General features: G+C 39.2%; 1 non-coding gene across 1 annotated transcript; it reads left to right on the top strand.

The window, feature by feature from the left end:
* The first annotated feature begins 6,687 nt into the window (after nucleotides 1-6,687).
* On the top strand, nucleotides 6,688-6,792 carry LOC147481219 (small nucleolar RNA R71). The gene has a single exon (XR_015207096.1). It is a non-coding gene; the product is annotated as a small nucleolar RNA R71 (small nucleolar RNA).
* Nucleotides 6,793-16,182: the final 9,390 nt, after the last annotated feature.

The following is a 16,182-nucleotide window of genomic DNA, read 5'->3' as shown; positions in this document are numbered from 1 at the left end:
GTTAACAAGAATGAAATTGCTTGGGACATAAGCAGACACTAACTAGAATGAAAACTTACCTTATCCCCCGATTACTTTCGTCATCTTCCTCATTCTCTTCTTCCATAAAGAAGTGAGGTTCCTTCGCCCCGCCTGCCATGCCATGATAATTTGCCGGCTTCCCGCCATTTATCATCTATTATTGCTAACCTATTAAGAGCCACTTGAGTGCGGCGGGGGTAGGGTGCAACCAGATGAGGTTGTATCCTCCACCCTTGCCAAGTCATTACACGGAAAGATCGAATAATACTATTGGTGGGTCGATAGTGTCGAATCGTAATCTAATCCGGAAGCGTGTACAAAAAACAGGAAAGAAACATAGCATAATACGAAACTAGAACGGGCATAAGAAGGTACTTATGCCTCATGCTATGGGATCGAAGCTAAACTAGACATCAAGGTTCGGGAAGGTCATGACACATACGTCCCCGGCTAAAGCAAGGAAGAAGATACTGCAAGTGGCATCATTCACGTAAGAAAACGCCATTCCCTAAAAATGTTTAGCATGATCCAAAACATAACAGTTCCTATGTTCATGGACAAAGCTACCAAAGGCGACGTTATATTCCCCTTGGTCCTCAATATGGAAAATGCCCGCGCCATACGACTCATGCAAAAACTCGTAAGTGTAGACATACATATTATCGACCCAATAGCACCATGGGTCTTGTATTTCAGCGGGCATAGCCAGTCCAAGAACAAATGCTAGCAAGAACCTGGTAATTTCCATTGGTTCATTATCAATGTTGATGGAGAACACTTGTTCTCCATCTGGTCTTTCAAAGAAAATGCAGTTATCGTAAAAATAAGATGCTAGAGTCGGAGAATAAAGTGCATCCGGTCTTACCATAAGCGGCTCCCAACCAACGAATGTGATCGCTTCGCGAAACCAAGCACCATAAGTAGTGCTTTTAACAAATCTTCGAAGACTGTTCCAAAGATCAATGTTGGAGATGTCATCTCAAAATTACGCTTTGGAATAGCTGCGAATGATCCGGATACTACGCACAAAAACTGGAAATTTTCTGGTCCACGGAAGTCAGGGCGCGAGTGTGCTCTGATAGGGCGCGGTCGCGCTCTGAAGAAATTGAAATTTCCAGTGTTTGAGCTGGGGTCGCTCAGCTTGCAGCCGAAAGGCCTCGACAAAAACTCAGAAAAATATCTGAGCGCCGAAAGTCGCCGAGTTGCGTAAACTTCGAAAATGAGTCGAAACGAGGGAATCGCGGGAGTGAAAGGTGAGTGATGGAGTTTAGGTGTAGTGTGAGTTGTGAGGATAGATTGTATCAAGTTTATATAGGTTTAAAGTTGCTAAAATGGATCGAAGTTGCCAAAACTAATTACGGCAGTTTTTAGAAATCCTAAAATTTCTAAACCCAAAACGAAACAACTCATATCCTTGATTCTAATTCAAACCCAAAGATCTTTTAGGTTGATTTTATGATAGAATGTACCTATTTAATATAGATTTCATCCTACAATGATACTCAATCATAGATATGCCTAAACGGGCATATTTTCACCTTGACTCCGCAATAAATTCTAATACGAGGGTTATATAAAAATAATGCTTGAATTGATAAAACCACCCCCAAACAAGTTGGGAAGGTGGAATCAATATGAAACAACCACGCATACTGAAAATAACCCCTTATATTAAAATTTTCATTCGGAGTACATTACACTACAAAATTCAAATTACGGAAATAAACTTGCATTAAAATAAATAACAATAAAGAAATTACAAATAAAACATAAAACATCAAACTATACTATCTCTAGCTACTCCGGAACTGGTGGCAGAGGGAACATGCTCGAGATCGCTGCCCCGAGCTCTGAAGAGCCCGGCACATTATTCGCCCTTCGGGCGGCGGCGACGCCTTCGGATGGTGTGTCCTCAGCAGGAGAGTCCCCGTGAGGTGGGAATCGTGTTAGCATCTCGTCCCAGAACTGGCGCTGAGCTTCTAGCTCGGCGCTCATCTGTTCTCACCTCTCGTCCTCTCTCTGGGTACGGAGCTCGAAGTTGTGATGCATCGTTGCTTCGCCGAAGTTCGAGGTCTTCACAGATAGTGTTAAGCTTAACGCGATGCCTCGATGGATCACAGCCATGCGTTACGCATCTGATCCGCCCAAAGCTCTCTCCAAGGCATCCGCGTCAAAACAGGTCAAGTCCTCCTCATCCTCGGAGGCATCCTGATGTCCCCCAGCCTCCTCGGCATTCTCAGCTCCTCCATCCTCTTCTTCTTCTTCTCTATCCTCAGCCAATCTCCAAACCCGTTGGACACACTCCTTATAGATGCGAGGGTTACGGTGGAGAGTGATATATGTCCGATCAGTCGCCTGAGCTGCTCTCAACTTGAGCATGATCTTTGTTATCAACACAGGGAGAGGGGCAACAGTCCTCCCTACTCCCCTAATCATGCTCAAGTAAAACTCTAAGATGCAGAAGTCATACTTCCGCCTCCCCGAGTATCCATAAGATATGGAGGCAGCTTCAGGCCAATATCGCCGACCTTCCCTTCCCCGATCGTTCCGACCAATCCACCGGGTCAGAGCCACCGGTTGGTCCTAAGGAAGCTCGCCGGACACAATGCGATCTTGCATTGTAGTCCCTCCAATAACCGTCCTCGTGCATCAATGGCTCTACCCCATTATGCCGGGACTCCCTGCAGGGGTGACATCTAGATGGATTCTAGGCGGAATGCCTAGAATCTCAACCAACAACCGATCGTCACTTCCTTCCGCTTTTTACAACAAAATCCTAGTCCCTTCCAACTCCCTCAGATCATAGAACCGCCGGACTAAGTCCTCATGGTAATAGGCTTCAGTCGAGTACCACAAGCTATTCCAGCCTCGACCGATCATCTCGTCACCATAAAACGGTAGCGAAGTGGTCGGCGGTAAAAAGCTTGTCTCGAAAAAATTCGGGCGTTGTTGAGCCATTGGAAGTTTGGAATGTAGTGGGGGTTTAAATGTGATGTAGTGGTGTGATTTTAATAGACCGGTTGAAGCAACCAAGGTGGTGGTGGAGTGGTGGTCGGCAGCACCAAAATTTTGAATTTTCGGTGGTTTTAGTGATGGAAATCGGTAGTGGTGGTGGTCGGTGTGGTGTTTGGAATCGATTTGGGTTGGGATTTAATTTGGGGTGGGTAAATTTCTGTTTTCTTTTTATTTTGATTTTGTTTTTTAGGTTTTGGAGCTTGGTCGTTAATGGCGGATGTAGAAAACAGTGAACTGATGGTGCAGGTGAAGGGCGCGGTCGCGCTGTCGGTGGGCGCGGGTTGGGCCCAAGCCCAAAATCGAAATTTGTGATTTTTTTTCGATTTTTCGCGAAACTTCAAATCAAAATTGCCGCTTCGTTACCGGTCCGATTTTTGTGAATGAGATATGGAAATGATCAGGAGAGAATTTTCAATCCACTGATCCATAAAACACTCTATTCCGACCGTGGATGACATATAAGATAGTGGAAAACGCCTCGAAGTGCGTGCATGACGTACGTTATGCTAACAATTGAACTCTAAATTCATGGATTATGTCAACCCGAATCATAATACAATAAAACGGCCTAAGCAACTCTAATGGGACATAAATATTTAGTACGGAAACACGAACACCCCACCCCCAAACAAATTTTTACAACGAAGCTTAGAAAATTTGTTTTTAGCAGTGGGTCTTTTAAAGTCAGATTCCCGAGACTTCCTAGGTTACTATGCTTATTCTTTAATATATATGTATATATATATTTTAATTTTTAATTTTAAAAAGAAAAACAATAAACAATAAAGACATAATTCACCCCATAGAGAAACATGACTCAAAAATCCGAGAAAACATGCAAGAGTGGAAAACGTGAATTATGTCAAACGTGGACTTCGGATCCGGTACTTACAGCCACACACTCCATAGGATGGGCCCGGTTATCTTAATGGTGCACTCACCAATATATGGAAATGAAAGAAAATGCACCAAACACAAAAGTTAAGTCGTTTATAGTCGATACTTTCGACTTTATCTAGGCGTATGTATGAACATGCAGGTTTATCATATATCAACAACCAAAATAATTGTGGATCATTCCATAAATAAATATCACAGAAAACATATCCAAACACAATCAAGCACCAAGATTTCCTATGACTCAACCTAGTGAAATGGAAGCGAAGTCGGATAACCCTATTATGTAACCTATCATGCACCTTATTTTTCATTTTTGAATGAGTGGGTGTTCTAGTAAATAAGTGTGGAAAAGTGAATGGTTGTGAAGAATATGGTGGATATGGATAAGTTGTAGAAAGACAGCCTGTAAACAATGAGGATGTGGTTTTAGCACAAAACTCATTCATTGTGTGTGTAGGGACTGTCTCAATTCTGAAAATGAAGGTGTCAAATGGTTTGTCCTTCTGTAGTATTTGTTTACTAGGTGGATTTAAAAAATTATGGAGCACAGGAGAAACAAAAGGATCGAGTGCAAACTCGAGATTCCTTTGAAAGGGTGGAAGGAGGGGAGTCGAGGTGGATGTTGTGTAAAGTAGTTCTTGATAGGGTGATTCATCACTTGCTCGAAGAAACTCATCGAATTGCTTATCTAGATTGGTCATATCCTCGTTACTATGATAGTCCTCTATATCTTTGAGAAAGTCATCTATCTCCTCCTCATCCGTAATATGTGTATCGACTAGTGTAGGGATGGAAATATTGGAGTCTGATCTTCCAAAGGAAAGAAATTTGGGCATATGATTATCGGGAACGTGTTGTTGAAATAATCTCGAAAACGCCTCTCGATCATGCTAACCTCTCCATCCATAGATCTAATCGGGTAACTGTGTCCTTGTTTTAAAAACATTGACTTCAACAACAAGATGGCCAAAAGACATGGACATTGAACCATCGTGGCAATTAATGAGCGCATTGGCAGTTGCCAGAAAAGGTCGCCCTAAGATTATCGGGACAGAGTCATTAACGACTTCTGTGTCGAGGATGACAAAATCAGCCGGATAGTAAAAATCCTGAATTTTTACCAGAACATTTTCGACGACACCCTTAGGATACTTAATAGACCAATCAGCTAATTGCAACGTCATTCTAGTGGGTTGCATCTCGTCTAGACCTATTTGTCTATACAAATAAAACGGGAGTAAGTTGACACTAGCCCCCAAGTCTAATAACGCGGTCGTCGTGATAAGAATCTCCTAAGGTGCATTGTGACAGTAGGACGACCAGGGTCCTTGTACTTAACAATTCCATTATGTTCAGATAGATTTGGGAATTGTTCTGTTAAAAAGGCGTCTTTTGGTATATTGGTCTTACGCCTAGTAGTACACAATTGTTTAAGAAACTTCGCATGGTGTGGTAGCTTTTTTATAGCTTCGAGGAAGGGAAGGTTTATAGTTAGATTCTTGAAAACATCTCTAATCTCCTCGTAATTTGTATCCCTAGTTAACATGGCTAATTTTTGTGGAAACGGTGGTTTCTGTCTATATTTTGCAATGGTATTACCTGGGTGTTTAACCGTGGCTTCCTGTTTCTTTGGTTGTGTTGAATTGGTACCTCTACGCTGGTAGGCTCTTCAGTTTCTATTTCGCATCTAGTAATATAGCGGGTGTAGGGGCTAGTGGTGGGGTAACTATAGGCATAGTTACTTTGTTATCAACCACTCTACCAGAACGGAGGGTGGTGATGGCCTTTAGCTCACCTACGGTTTCATACTCATTACTAGTATTATCGGTTATCTCAAAGGCTGTATTTGTTGTTTTAGGATTAGGTATTTCGTGACTGAAACACACCTTTGGGTTGGGCTTTATCTTGAGCCAACCGTTTGGTTAAATTATTAACGGATTGTAGAAGCCGTTGGTTAGATTGAGCCATGGTTTGGAAAATTTTTGGCTCACTTGTATGAAGGTGTCAAGACGATCCGGTTGTGTGGGTGTAGTAGTCACGGGTGGTCCGACCGAACTATTTCACGGAATTATTTATGGGTGGATTTTGGTAGTTATTATTTATCTAAATGATACCTCTATTAAGCGTTATAATTATTATAACTACCTTGACTTTGTGCTTGACCTTGATGAGGGTTGCACTTGGTTGTTATAATTATTAAAATTCCCCGACCGCCCTTGTCGTAATGGGGCTTGGTTAAAGCCGTGCATAGGCCTAACATATTGATTATTGTACTTTGGGGTGTGACGCTTTGGTTATTTCTCCAACCGGTTGGGATTTTGTCTCCAAGGGCATTAGGTTCACTATTAATGGAACAAGCCCTGCTCATAGGCTATAGGACAAAATGGGTGTCGGGATGCTCGTGGCTCCAACGAAAACTACATGGATTTGAATTTACATTCATGACGGGATTGGCTTTTGTTGTACGAAATGGCCTCTACCTTTTTGTGAGGGATTCAATTAGAGTTTTAAGCTTAGGATCTGATTTAACCTCAAACATACCGGTAGCCTTAATCATTTGAAGAAGAACTAGCGAGCGGAGTAATCGCCACTACCCCCCCGTTGTTATTTCGCTTTAGTTTGGTCCTCTAAAAATTTATAAGCCTCCTCAAGCTCCTTTGCTTAAGAAACTACCCCCATTCATTATGTCAAGGACTTCTTTATGGTGGTGTAGAAGTCCTTTGAAAAGGCACGAACTAACGGTCTTTCGCTAAGCTATGATGTGGACACTCTATAAGGAGATCGGTGAAACGATTCCAAGCCTCCGAAAATGTTTCATGAGGATTTTGTCGAAAAGAAATGAATCTTGGAAAGCATCTCATCCGTCTTTAGGGGTGGGTAAAAATGTTCCATAAACAAATGAACAAGTTTAGCCCACGAGTCCACGTAATTAGGCGCTTTGGGCGCTTAACCAAGACGCCGCTTTATCGGCTAAGGTGAAAGGGAATACCCTTTAATTTAATTTGTTCCGCACCAACCGTAGGATGGTGGAATGTTGTTAGGACTTGTTCAATCCTACGCGATGTCTTGATAAGGTTTTTCATGGTCTAATCCATGAAAACGGGTAACAAATTAAAATATTTGGGGATTCGAAATCCCGGTGGGTCCGCTAGAACGATGCAAGATTTGGGGCTATCGCCAAGGCTTTGTTGAAGTCGAGAGAGGCCTCTTCTTCTTCGGGCATTGCATTGTCGGTCGTGATGTGTGTGAAATAGTAGCTAGAGGTGTAGTGGGTGGTATACTAGATAGACTTGTTTGTTGACGCGTTGTTGTGTAATGACGCGTTCGGTGTTTTGTTCGCCCGCACCTTAATCTCATACAAGGCTAAAACCAAACTTAGCTAAACACATCAACACTCCAAACAATTCTCGATATACTAGTATAAACCTCTAACAGAGAGCGAGGTGTGGAAGAAAGGAATACCTGATTTAAGGCCTTGCTTCGCTTTATGAATAACGCCTTGTTTACGCTTGTTCAGTGTATATAGGAGGTTAGAACACTGAAAAAATATGAAAGATCAAAGTTCGAATCAAAACCGCCGAAATCCGACAAAATTTGCTAAGGAAGTCGCTCTAATAATAGTCGCCGCTTAATTTTCAAATTATAGTGTTTTTAGGGCTCCCACATGGGGCGGGTCACGCTTTGCTCCAGCTATAGAGCTGGTCGCTCAAGGAAGATAAAGGCCAGCTAATTTTTAATTTGAATTTTTCAACTCGAAATGGACAACCACGATGAATCAAACAAGGGTGGGTGAGTGTAATGGGACTTTAAGAACAGTACTAACATTACGAAAACAATACGAAAGTGAAACTAAGATGGCAGCGGCGCCATTTGATAAAAGTAAAATGAATAGTCTTACCTACGAAATAAAGCGATGAAACTTACAAACACAAGTAAAACTAAACTAGTCTTATGATGCTTATATTTATCAAAGATTCTACTCTCAAGTCTATGAGATATAGTGGAGTAGAGTGATTCGTTCCACTCTTAGTCCTTCCGCATGCTATGTTCTCAAGTGTAAGTACTCTAAACTTAAAGTCTAATGAGAGATTTTACTTAAAAAGGCAACTAGACTACTTATGCAACTACCCACCTAAATGCAACTAGTCGATGATGGGAATAACTAAGGGAATGCTACGTTGATTCGATGATAAGGAGTTAGAAGGGAATTGATTCCACCTTAACTCGACTTAATCCTATTAACTACAAATCGTCATAATCCGAATTGAACTGCTTCGCAGAACAATTGGTTCTTCCTAATCCCTAATTACACATGGCATTTCTACCAATTAATAACTAGCATGTGAATGATTAAACCCATTCTCATGGTGAACTAAACGTTTCTAGAGTGGAAAGGAAATTACGACGAATCTACGTTAATCGGAATCAAGCTTTCATCAAGGCTTCTCAACCCCCTCTAATGGAGGTTTAGCCGAGAATCATTACGCAATTATTTCCAATTAAATTTAAACTAAACATGATATAAAGAATTGAAATTTACTTAATTAAACAATAATGAAATCTAATTTAATGACTAAAATGCAATAAGGACAGGAATTGAAATTGGATCTAGAAATGGAAATGACAAAAATCGAAATTGATAAAAATACTACTTTATTGATCTAATCAAAATGAAGAACAAGATTCAAAGGTTTAATCTAATACAATAATTGAAATGGAACTAAACTTAATTAATCTACATGAAAAACTAGATCTAGAATTCATTAATGGAGGCTAACTAATCTAAATCTAATCTAGGTCTAACTATCTACCATTAACCACCTTTTTTTAACAAAGAACTAAGCTTTTGTTTTTATACATTCAGATCCAAAAATCGTGCATGGGCTTGGAGCCATGTTTTGGGCTAGAGAATCAGGCCCAAAACCCAATTCTTTCAGTCCAAAAAGGCCTCTTCAGCTGCAGTTAGCTTCAACAGACTTTCCGTCCACTTTTGATCCTCTGATTGGGTCAAGGCTTAGACCATTGGAAAGCTCTTTCCGAGCCGGTCGTTTTGACATAAGGTAGGCCCCATTCCGAGGTCTGAGTCCAAAGATATGTCCTTCGAAGTTCTCACGACTTTGTGTCTTTGTTCGCCCGCCGACTTTTCAGCTTTTGATCGGGCTTTTAGAAAGGCTTTGTCTTCTCGAAACTTGGCCTTTAATCACGGAACTCCTTAGTAACCGACCTTTGCTCCTTTATCTCGCTAAAGTGGCACATTTCTGCACATAATGGACTTTGAAGCCTGAAATGCATAAAAACATGTAATCAGTGTTAACTCTTAATTATTACTCACATAATTGGTCTAAAAGTATGACTGTTAAAGGGTTAAAACTATAGTTTTGGGCTCTTATCAGTACTCTAGGTTTTGCATTTTTAAAATGTCAATATACATAGTAGTCCTTTATGTCAAAAATTCAGAAGGAAGGTCTATGTAAATATTGCGCCTTCTAAAGGGACTCCATTAATAGACTCCCAAACTAACAAAATGATTTGTACTATGTAGAGATACTATAATTATAGATACCGATTTTCGTCTATAAGACTTGTAATCAATATTACACTAAAGAATGAGAATGTGGATTTTGAGATGAATAGGTTAGGGATGTTCTTCTTCAGTGAACAAGATGTCTATGTATCCAATCTTTTTGGGGGGAGTGGAATCAATCAAAGGTAGTTTTGGGTATCCTTTTATAGGTGAGATATTGCCTGAGATCGCGTTGCCATAAATGGAAGTCAATAACATGCCAACTCATATATGGAATGTCTTTGAATACATTAATGAGTAGATTTGTAACGGTTGCATAGAATGTAGAGATCCATTGTGCTAGAGAAAGGAGTGCAAAGCGTGTACTGGATCTTGTAATGGTTATCTTCTTAATATCGACAATGAACCGTTGTAGATGGTCTAAGATATGAGATGTCATATGATCTTGTAGGATGTATATATATATATATATATATATATATATATATATATATATATATATATATATATATATATATATATATATATAATATATATATATATAAGCAGAATGATCATATAGGACGTATGACGTTGTAAGGTGTATGATCATATAGAGCGTTTAAGTATATAGGATGTTGTACACACAAAAATGTGTGCCTGGTCTAAGAAATTGATTTTAGAGCCGCTACCTAACTTTATCAAGGAAAAGTTAAGTAAAACATACTTGAAGGACATACTTGGTATGATGTGGGGAAGTGTTAGGCTCCCACACTCGCCTAGTGAAGCCAACCTTACTTCTATTGAGGTGTAAAATTTAGATGATAGGTAAGAGAGAAGATGTTGAGATTTTATTCAAGACCGAAGCTTCTTGTCAAGATCAAACTAGGAGAAAATGGAATTAATAAGGACGAAAAACATGAAGAACTAAATTAGAAAAACCATGAAATTGAAATTTTACCTTCATCTTAAGATTAAATTAAAGAAGTTTTAACATAAAATGATGAACTGGCCGAAAAAAAAGAAAGAATAATACTAAAGAAAAGAAGACTACTAAGCAATTAGTTCGTTATCTGAATGACTAACTAAAGATGATCTAATGAGTGAAATGAGACCCCATATTTGTAATGTTTTGAGATGGATTTTAATATGATAATGAGTATTCAGGCATAAAGATCCAAAGGATGATAAGTTTCGTGATCCTCTTATTCAAATAAACAATATCTGACCCTTGATAATGAAAGTGGATGAGAGGTGCAATCTTGGTCGTTGATTTTTTAGGTTTTGTATATGTCACATTGTCCGTTATATTAGTATATGTACGACTTTAGTGAGGACCATTAATATGCAGCTTTGCTGTCGTTGATTTGTATACAAAATGGAATGAGGGATTAATACCCGATTTTCTAATTAAATTGCAACAATTGGTTTGGTTTATTTTGGGCTCTTGTAAGGACACTAAAATTCCATGACAATTGACACTAGATTGGTACTTAAATGTGGTCAATGAGCACTTGGTTAGAGCATCTCTAGGTGGTGGTAGTATACTCTTCAAATTTGAAGAAGAAATTTGGAGAATTTGGTCGCAAATTTTGACCAACTCTAAGTGGTTACAAATATCGACCGCAAAATTGATTGTAGACCCCACCCCGCGTGCCATTAGTAATGTTAGCTACGTAGATCATCAGTACCACTGTCGCGCGCCATTACTAATGGCGCATGCTATCGAGTAGAAAGTCGGAAATTTCACAAATTGCTTCATTCTCACCAACACTCCAAAACTATCTCCACAACCATTTCATTTTACCATGGCTTATTCTTCATCATTGCAAAAAACTAGCTAACATATCGACGTTGGCGAATCAACTCAACAATCATGTTATTTTGATACACTCGATCAAGAGAGGTGCCAAATTTGCACCTCAAGAAAACACCTTGTGTTATCATGCAAGTATCTGAATGCAAGGTGTCCTAAAACACTACATTGCCAAGGTTATATGCTTATACATAGAAGTTGTAACGAAGATGGTGAAGAAGTAAGATTTTTGAAATGCATGTATGATATATGTCCTGGTATGGAATATATATATATATATATGGAGACAGTTTGTTAATATGCAATTGTTATGGTGAGGATGATCATTGGTATAGGTATTGCCCCTATGCACATATACCATGCCCAAATGGTTGTTGATAAAAACTTTTAATTGTACGTTTATTGGTTTTCTTGATTAAGTCCAAGGTCCACAGTTCGAAGTCTGAAGTCCGAAGACCAAAGTCCATTTAGTCGTTCGTTTTAGTCGTTCGAAGTTCGAAGTCCGAAGACCAAAGTCCAAAGTCCAAAGTCCATTTAGTCGTTCGTTTTAGTCAAGTTACCTTACTCACGTGGGTTTGGTAGGATAGGTCGGGTAAGGGATCATCCAAACCTTAGGGCTCGGAAAGGTTCACAACTGGAATTACAACTTTTGGTGAGTAGGATTTTAGGTTTTTTAGTTGGTTTTAATTAAATTAACGGTAATGCAAATAATGTAAATTACTATGGTGATTTATATGTAGGTAAACAAAGATAGAGAACAGGGAGAGAGTTAGTCATACTCATGCAAGAATCATCTTTCAACAGTTTATATTACCACATCACTACATCTCTAATTCGTCTCGTGTTTGGAGATGACGTAGAGTATTGATCCCTAGCACATGCCCACATCTCTGAGCCGCATCGGACTAGCATAAGGAATTGAACTAATATTTCATCTCTGGAATATCATTTTAGCTCCTGGCTCGATTCCACATCAGCTGGACAAATTGGAGAGCTGTTTGACACCATAGAGTCGCTACGACATTTTGGTCGCCAAGACGACGACTGCTCGAGCATCAGCACTCCAAATTTGTACAGTCTCAGTCATTTTGGGACTGAATGTCTAATCTATGCCTAATTCCTAAGCAGTGATTCTAGAATATTAAAGAGTCAATCCGGATTCTCACACGAGCAGCATAACCTTCCCCCTGAGGGGGGGGGGGGGCGATTAGCTCATGGTCATTGAAGGAATAATAAAACTTGCTGTATATATTAAGTAAATAAATGCAGGACAGAAATTAAACTAGAAAAGAAATGACTATTATTAAGAAGAAATGACTTACAGTATTTAAGCTGCTAAAATGAAAAGGACGGAATGTAAGTGCTGGAATGAAACTACAGACGTTAAATTAAAACTAATGTATAGGCTAAAGCATAAAATGCTGAAGGAGAATATCTGAAGACCCCCCTTATATATATATAGGCTGATGTCTCGTGAAGCCTTTAATTAGGTTTCGTCTATTTGCTAATTGAGACATTCAAAACTTTGAATAACAAAGTTTTGTCTCCATGTGAATCAATTTGATCCAAAGTTTTGTTACGAAACAAAACTTTCATTTAATGTTTTGTCTTTTTGTGTTTTGATTTTGTCTTTTAGCCCAATTCAATTCAATCATTGAATTGGTACGTGTCTTTCCCATTGCAAGGTGGCACAAATTTGTGACCATTACTTGCCACCTGCCTATGCTGACTCATCATGCCTTTGGGCCCGCAGAGTGGGTCCACTTAGTGTGTCCAGTGGTGACGCCGATTTTGGCATTTTTACGACTTTCTGTCTTTGCGTAGAGTTCGTCGCTCGGGTAGCTATGGTAGTTTCACTAGCCAACGTCGGCATCCAGATTTATCAGATGTGAGCTTCGGAAGTTTTCTGCTTCTTTATATGTGGACCCGTTCTGCATTGGTTTTGTTCTTTTGGAAACTTCGGCTCTAGTCAGGCTTTGTTGGGCTTCACTGGGGTTGAGTGGGAAACTTCAAATATTATAGTATTCTCGTACTTCGATGCATGTTTTATCATTATATTCATTTTAAATGCGGAAACCTGCAAAAGTACAAAAATATAATTATTACATGATTATTAAACACATAAACGACCAAAATGCTATGTCTCTCGGGGTTTAATATTATAGTTTTGGGTGCTTATCACACCACCCCCAAACAACATTTTGCTTGTCCTCAAGGAAAGAAGAGACATTAAAATGATAAGTGGTAAAAAATGTGTTGTCCTAAGCTAAATCTCATTTCGCAGAGTGCGGTTGCATTGACCGTATGCAACAAGGCCTTGAACCACTAAGAATTCCCTAGTAGACGAGTTATAGCCTCATGAGAGTTTTCCAGAGAAGATACTCACAAACTTCATTTATACTACAACGACTCAATATCAAAGGCTTGTTTCCTTAATTAATCTCAGGTATCTAGACATCTCACTAGCGGGGGAAACAAGGATTTAATTCTTTCGAATTTCAAGTTAATATACATACAATAATCAAAACATCTACGTATGAGCATGCATGCAGTTATCTTATAATGATATGTACGAGCACGGCCGTTTCTGGATCCATTGGATAGCGTCCTTAAATAGGTTCTCACAGGTATGTGTCGACACAATTTCTCTCTTATTTTTCCACTCAAGTTTTGCTATCTCCAGTGTGTAGTGGGCACACGTTTCCTCACATACTCAATGACAGTCAGAGGAGCCGAGGTCGAGAAGTCACAACTACTACTTATTATCACACAATCATACTCCTAATTGAGCCAGAGGTCTTTATTAGGTGTTATGGGGCTTAGGAGGTAGTGTAGAAGAACTGAAATGGAAAATTCAAAAATGATAAGTATGAGAGAATAAGGTCTTCGAGATATTTATATTAGAGAATCCTTATTTTCTTTCCTGCTTCTAACATGGGTTTCCATACTTGGATTTTTCAAGCTTTTGTATTCCCTTTTGATTTGATTTTTGGGGAATTCTAACCTTGATATTTCTTTTGATTTGATTTTGGAAACATATTTCTATTTTTTTTTTTTTTTTTCTTCCTTAAAGCAGTAACTGATTTTGATTTGTGACAAGGTTTTTCTCTTCATTTTTCTGCACTTCATCCTATTTCTCATCTCATCATCTAGGTAGGCTTATTTATTTGTGGTTAATAGATGGGTAATGATTTTTTTTTTTTTTTTGAAGTAGAAAAAGGATTAATGAAAGGTTCAATTAAAGGCGACTAGCGGTAAATTTTTTTTACAGGTGTGAATTTTTGGTTATATCGATTCAAAGAAGGCCTAAATTCTCGCCTAGGATTTGGGTAGTGATCAAGTAAGTAGACGTGTGAACTTCTCTATTCAGAAGAACTACTCCTCTGTGTCATTACTCATATATCACACATTTTGAGGCTTTTGGTTAGATTCTTACAGGATATGGAAACTAAGTTGTCTAACTGTGGGTCCCGAAACTTCTTCACTGTGTACATTTAATGATAGTCAGTACATGAATGCTCATGAAAAGATGTAAAAACTATTGCATACATATTAAATTAAGTTTCTAAGAACAAATCCTAATTTTGATGCTAGGGTGAGATTTCTAAATATTTTTCATCATAGAAAGGGAAACGAGAATTTGTTACTAAATATGTTTATTTAGACATCAAGTAAACTATATACAACTATGCATGCCTAATTTTTGCAAAAGGTTCTCACCACCCCCAAACAGTCGGACACTGTGTCCTCAAAGTGTTAAGAGGAAGAAAGAGTATACTTGAGAGGCTTGAGCAAAAATATAGCTGACATCTTCCACAGAAATTTATTGTAACACACTATATATTATACATGATAAAAGTGAAAGCACACTGTTAGATTGGCACACTGTTAGGTTATTTATTTATCTCACATCAAAACATAAAACAAATATGTACATGCATCAACTCACATTACCCCAACCTTGAACTGGGGGATAGTCCATCCTTGCCTCGTCCCTGTAGAAATGCCATTCCTTTACATCACGCCAATCTATCATAGCTTTCCAGACTTCGCTCCATTTCCTCTTCTTTGCATTGTCTAGATGAGCTATCATTTTATCATAATTAGGGAAAGAACGAACTTTCTTTAGATACCTTGCTGGGCGTCGCCATGTCCGAAATCGCAAAGAACGAATTATCTTGTTTGTTAGACACATAGAGTCGACCTTTACCCAGTCCTGAAAGGTGGCCGCAAACTGTGGGAAGTACGTCCTCACTATCCTGCATGCTATAACTGGCAGGGTGATATAGTGCTGCCGAAAAGATCGAGCCTTCTTAAGATTCTCAATTACTAGGTCTGTAATGTCAAAGGCGGTATGTTGCTCGGCCAAGGCATGGAATGTCTTACACGCTGACTTTGATACAGTGGAAAAATGCCAATCCCCCATGATGTTCAGAAGAATAAATAACATCACAGTTCCAACATTCATGGTCATACTGGCTAGTGGAATAGTGAAGTCTGGCCATCGGCCAGTTTCGGCACGTTCACTAGACGTGGGCAAGGCCATCGCCATACCGGGCAGCAAAATCTTCCCTAGAATAGTCATTAAAGTCATTCTCTATCATGTATTGAATGGGGAGATCTGGCTGAAGAGGAGGAAGGTCTAGAGCCATAACAACTGTTGGCTCGTAAAAAGAGTCCAATACAGATTGTAAATCCATTCAAAGGGTGTATAGCAGGTAGATCTTCCATGTGATCATAAAAATAAGTTGCCAAACCTGGGGAATATGTTTGCTCCGGGTGTAGAATAAGGGAGTTCCAACCAACTCGTGTGATGAAATCTCTGAAGAGATGTCCATACGCAGGAGAATTCAGCAACGAATGGAAGGATTGTTCTGGAATTATCTTTGGGGCTGCCATAGTAGAAGACGTACAAAGAAAGATGCCA

This window comes from Coptis chinensis, chromosome 8, assembly GCF_015680905.1.
Source record: "Coptis chinensis isolate HL-2020 chromosome 8, ASM1568090v1, whole genome shotgun sequence".
NCBI classification, from domain to species: domain Eukaryota; kingdom Viridiplantae; phylum Streptophyta; class Magnoliopsida; order Ranunculales; family Ranunculaceae; genus Coptis; species Coptis chinensis.
The sequence above is the reverse complement of the archived record's forward strand: the minus strand, read 5'-3'. Positions and strand labels throughout refer to the sequence as shown.